The sequence below is a fragment of the Homarus americanus genome, unplaced genomic scaffold (genome assembly GCF_018991925.1).
Source record: "Homarus americanus isolate GMGI-L3 unplaced genomic scaffold, GMGI_Hamer_2.0 scaffold39155, whole genome shotgun sequence".
Taxonomy (NCBI): Eukaryota; Metazoa; Arthropoda; class Malacostraca; order Decapoda; family Nephropidae; genus Homarus; species Homarus americanus.
In genome coordinates this window covers 17185564-17191848 of record NW_024737042.1, presented here as the reverse complement: position 1 = coordinate 17191848, position 6285 = coordinate 17185564, and the positions used below count along the sequence as shown (strand labels likewise).

General features: G+C 41.6%; 1 protein-coding gene across 1 annotated transcript in view; it reads left to right on the top strand.

Annotated features, from left to right (window-relative positions):
* LOC121872534 (DNA-directed RNA polymerase II subunit RPB1-like) overlaps positions 1–6285 on the top strand; it is a 45216-nt gene that overhangs the window by 661 nt on the left and 38270 nt on the right. The window lies entirely within an intron of this gene.

Genomic DNA, 6285 nt, shown 5'->3' with positions numbered 1-6285 from the left:
GTTAAGTTTTGACCAGTGGCCCTTAGGGTCACATCCACGACACAGTGCGTCGGCGGCCGGGCAAGTCTTGGGGCTGTGCTGCTTTCCACAGCTGCCACAGGATGCACTAGGCGGAGGCGTGGAAGAATGTGTGGCAGCCTTCGCGTTGTTGGCCGCCTTCTTATCCTTCTTGTATTGTGAGATAGCTCTCACAGCAGGTGGGGCCCGTAAGGCAGAGGTGGCGGACTTGGTGGCCTCGTATGACCGACATTCAGTCACTACCACCTGGAGCGTGGAGGAAGCGTCCAGGGGGATGAGTCGCTGCATCAACTCTTCGTGCCTGACACCTGTCAAGATCCCGTGCTTGATCCAGGATTCCTCACATTCCCGGCTGTGCGCCTTGCAGACGTCGATCTCCTCTGACAAACTCTTCAAGCGTACAAAAAAGTCGTCAAAGGATTCGTTCTCCGCCTGCTTGCAGCTGGTAAAGGCACGGCGACGCAAAGCCTCGTTGTTCCGACCCTTAACATGCTCCTGTAAAAGGTCGAGCACATCCGTCACTGAAGAGGTAGAGTCGGGAGGCACTTGCAGCGTGTGCTCCAAAACTCTCTGGGTCTCCAGCGACAAACACATCCGCAGTTGGATGAGCTGTTTGTTTGGAGGCAGGCTGTCAAGGTCCACCATCGTGGAGTAATCTGTCCAACGCCGCCTCCACTCACGAAAAAGCTGAAACGTGACGTCTAGTGAGAGGGCGGGTGGGGATTGAACAGATGCCTTGGGAGCTGTTGGGGTAGCAAGAGTACCTGGAGGACACTGGTGTGGTGGAGGAGGGAGTGTACTGGCGCCTTGAAGCGCGCTACCTGCGAGTGAGGGAGGGTGGGTTAGCGCCAGGGTCGCCAATAGCGCCTCAAAACGCAACTTTTCCTCCTCTCTTCGTGTCTCCTCCCTCTGAAGTTCCATTTCTCTACGTCGCTCGTCCCGGTCGTCCATCCACCTCAGAATTGTGGCAATGTCCGTCACTGGAGGTGGAGGATGAGAGTCTGCGCCCGGTGGAGGAGAAGGTGGTGGGGAGTCGTGTCTCCCATCTTGACGTTGTCCCTTCTTACCTCCCATCTTTGTGTGGGCGTGGACTGCACTGTTTAGTATATAAAGTGGCGCCTCAACAGCTCGAACCACATATATATGATATAAACAGCGCAGAAATCACGCATATGGTCCAGGTCCACTGTTCTGTCCGTGAGTGAGTGCGTGCGTGCGTGTGTGTGTGTGTCTGAGAGAGCGGAGGGAGCGTGGTCCGGCAAGACAGTCAGTGTCCCCCGGATGTCGCACGAGAAGGGTGTGCGCCTGCGCGCTCCGTGAGTACCACAAAAAACAGGCCAATGCTCAACTCTCAGCTCTAGACACACACTAATACACTGACACTAACACTGACACCGTCACTAAAACGCACTGTGACGGCGCAACACTGCACATCGCGGCGAAACACAGCGCAACACAACACAACACACTATGAGTCGAGGCGCATCACCGGTAGACGTAACTGTCGGCATTGTTCACACACTTTGTAAGTCCATAGATCCTAGACACTGCGCCATGAAAGTTACTAGTGTGCCCTGCAGAATGCATTGATGGCTAGGGAAACACTGAGTAACACTGAGTCCGTTTATTGTGGATACGAGAAATACAAGTGGTGACTCGCGTGTGCCATGCACAGATCACACAGTCAGACTAAGGCTGCCTTGCCATATGGCAGCCTCGGGACAATGTTGCCACATAACGTGCAGTGTTGCCACGTGATGATATATATATAAATGCTACTCGGCACAGTAGCTTCTATGCAGGGTTGCTACTCGGCACAGTAGCTTATATACATAACCTACATATATATATATATATATATATATATACATATATATATATATATATATATATATATATATATATATATATATATATATATATATATATATATATATACATACATACATATATATATACATACATACATATATATATACATACATATATATATACATACATATATATATACATACATACATATATATATATACATACATATATATATACATACATACATATATATATACATACATATATATATACATACATATATATATATACATACATATATATATACACATATATATATATATACACATATATATATATATACATATATACATATATATACATATATATATATATATATATATATATATATATATGTATATATATATAAATATATATATATATATATATATATATATATATATATATATATATATATATATATATATATATATATATAAGAACATAAGAAAATAAGAAGTCTGCAATAAGCCGGTTGGCCTGTGTATGGCAGCTGCTGTCGAGAGTTACTACCACTCTCTATCATCCATGAATCTATCCAGCCTCCTTTTGAAACTTTCCAGCGTTCCAGCACTTACTACAAAGTTGCTAAGCTTGTTCCACTCGTCCACCACCCTATTTGTGAACCAGTTCCTTCCTATCTCCCTCCTAAACCTAAACTTATCCAACTTAAATCCGTTGCTCCGAGTCCTATCCTGCTCGGATATTATAAGAACTTTATCTAAATCTCCTTTATTGACTCCTTTCACCCACTTAAATACTTCTATCATATCTCCCCGCAATCTTCGTCTTTCTAGGGAATGCAAGTTTAGTTTCTTTAACCTATCCTGATATGGAAGGTTTCTAAGTCCCGGAATCATTTTCGTCATTCTTCACTGCACTGACTCTAGTGAATTGATATCCATTCTATAATAAGGACACCAGAACTGAACCGCATAATCGAGGTGCGGCCTGACTAGCGCAAGATATAGTTGCAAAAGGCCTCTGCACTCTTATTACTTACACTTCTAGATATTAAACCCATTAATCTGTTTGCCTTATTTCGAACATTAACGCACTGTTTTCTAGGCCGTAGGTGCGGGCTTACAAGTACCCCTAGGTCTCTTTCACAAGTCGACTTCTCAAGGTTGATGTTGTTAAGGCTGTATACATTGACAGTATTTGTTCTTCCATTGTTAAGTACGCTGCGTTCTATCGGTGAGCCATGATTTTATCCAATTTAATACTCTCCCCTCGATACCATGAGCCTTAATTTTTCTCAGAAGCCTCTGATGCGGTACTCTGTCAAATGCTTTGCTAAAATCTAATTAAATAACATCGTAATTTTCGTCATTATCTACTACCTCGAAGTCTTTCCTAAAAAACGTTAGCAGATTTGTTAGACAAGATTTTCCCTTTGTAAACCCATGTTGAGAGTCGTAGATTAATTTGCTTTTCTCTAGATGCGATCGGATGCTATCTGATATAATTGATTCAAGAAATTTCCCCACTACTGACGTCAAACTGATCGGCCGGTAATTTGACGCTGATGCTCTGTCTCCCTTTTTGAATATGGGTACTACATTTGCCTGTTTCCACAACTCTGGCACAACTCCAGTGTCTAATGATTTTGTAAATAAGCTTACGAGGGGTCCGCTAATCTGTTCCCTACACTCTTTTAAGACTCGAGTAAAAATTTCATCCGGCCCTGGGGATTTTGTATTCTTTAGTTTATTTATCTTCTTAAGAACATCCTCTTTTCTGATAGTGATATTCTTTAATTTCTCTTCTTCCTTTCCCTTAAATATCAGATCCACCTCCGGAATTTCATCGCAAATTTCTTCTGTGAAAACTGATATGAAGTAGCTGTTCAATGCTTTGCTTATTTCTTCACTGCCATTTATCCATTCTCCCCTCCCTGACTTTAAAGGCCCAACTTTGTCCTTGACCTTTGTCCTATATACCTGGAAAAATCCCTTGGGATTCGCCTTGGATTCTCTTGCTATTTTGATTTCATAGTCTCTCTTTGCTTTCCTTACATTTTTCTTAACATTCCTAGATAGTTCATTATACCTGTTTCTGAGCTGCTCCTCCCCTCCATTTAATTTCTTATATATTCCTTTCTTTATTCTTATGTCATGTTTAAGTTTTCTGGTCATCCACCATGGCTCATTCTTATTTGACCTAATTTTTCTGTGTGGTATATTTTGTTCTTGTGCTTTATGTAGTATACTAGTGAATATATTATAGTCATGATTAATTGTTGTGTCATCTATGACCTCACCCCTTCCTACTGGGAACTGACGTGACTGTTCCCAGGTGACCTCACCTAGGTACCTTCTTAACCCCTGATATATATATAATATATATATATATATATATATATATATATATATATATATATATATATATATTATATATATATATATATATATATATATATATATATATATATTATATATATATATAATGATTGGGAAAACAGCTTAGAAGTGTACAAATCATCATGTGTCACAGAAAGACTTCTGGTTGAAGCTAGTTTGATTAGGGTATTAAATTCCATAAACCTTAGTTATGGTCAGTACAAAACTGATATGTTACATAAATTTATTTGTCAGTGGCCCAAGGTTAAAAATTCTTTGAAAACCTTGGAGTTAGGTGTAGGATAGATATTTAGTGGGTACCATATTTTTTACCTGACTTAACTTAACTAGTCACGTCGCCCTTTCTCTTAAGCTCCTCTGCCTATGTGTTGGTGTGCGGATTAGTGGATGTCATGATTATAACCTGACGTCATTTTGATGAGGTCACCCTCCCCTGACAAAACTCTGTCTAACCTCTCGGCTACATGCCCTATCCCAGCCCCAGGAAAACATACCCTAGTCCTACGTTTCCTATCTCTCGCACAAAAAGCCCTATCCATAAACCTCACCTGGCTGTCACCAACTACCACGACCTTACCTGTGAGCAGGGTTTGTACAACTGCCCTTTCCTCTCCTTGATCCATACCGTCCTGCCTCTTCTCTTCCTCTCCAGCTTCCTGCAGCACCTGGTAAGGGTTACTGCACTCCACACCCTGGTCAGCTTTCCTAAGCCTGACCCTAGTCCCCTTGGAGACAACCACTCTCCACGCCTGCTCCTCCTTCGCAGGTGTCCTGCTAGGCAGGACACCTACCTGAAGGAGTTCCGTCCTGAGGGCTTCATTTTCCCCCTTTAGAGTGTCAACCTCACTCCTCAACTGCCCCAGCTGCCTTAACAGCGTGGCAAGGAGGTCGTCCTTCCCCACACTCCCCTCCTCTTCCCCCACGGCACAACGATCCAAAGCGGCCATTTTCCTTGGTCTCTAGCGGGAGCACTATCAGCACGACCTTCTCCAAGTTCTTCCCTACTGTGATATCTCTGATAATATTTTCTTTATTTGTTAATACTAGGTCTAATATATTGTCACCTCTAGTAGGTTGTGTATATCAATATATATATATATATATATATATATATATATATATATATATATATATATATATATATATATATATATATATATATATATATACATTGGACGTCATATTCTAACTGAAGACCAATCAGTGTGGGCTAGCAAATTTGGGATAAACAGCAAGAATGACCCCAAGCACGCCCGATTCAATGTAGTAATTGCAAAGTTCATGATACAATAAGCCAGGTGGCCTGAAGTTTTTGACAGTGTCACATTCAATAATATAGTGTTCAAGTGTATGCTTTAACGGTTTATCACAAAATTTACATGCTGAGTGTTCCGGTATGGGTACAGAGCTACTAACTTGCCAGATGTGTCTGAATCCTAGACTAATTCTGGCCACGACTACATAACATTGTCTGGTTCTGTCCTTATGCTGGCCATACCGGTACCTCTCGTCACAAAATGTGTCATATTTACTAATGCTACAACGGCCAGGTGATCCTGACTAGAATGTTTTTAAGTACAGCAATGGACAGACCAAGGTCACGGTCAGCATTTTCTTTCTTACATGCCTTATTGGCCAGTCTATCAGCACGGTCATGATGCCTCATTCCAACTGGGACGGAATCCACACAAATTCGATATGAGAGTTGTTCTCATTGGCAATTATCACATTTCGTTTAATATCACATACAACTTTAGACATAGAACCTGATGGGCTGTTCATTGATTTCAAAGCGCTTGGAGAGTCACAGAATATCACCCCACCTCCATTTTCTTTAAGGTAGTCTGAAGCTAAGTAGATTCAAGTTAGTTCAGTTTGTGTTGTGCTGGCCCAGTTGTTCAGCCTTTGCTTATTTCACAATATCATCTCTTTTTCTTTATATGTTACAATTGCACCGCCTGTTCTACCTGTGTTTGTCTGCACAGAACCATCAGTAAAAGCATGATGTTAATTCCATAGCCCATGCCAACAAGGGTTCTGAGGGGTTTAATGC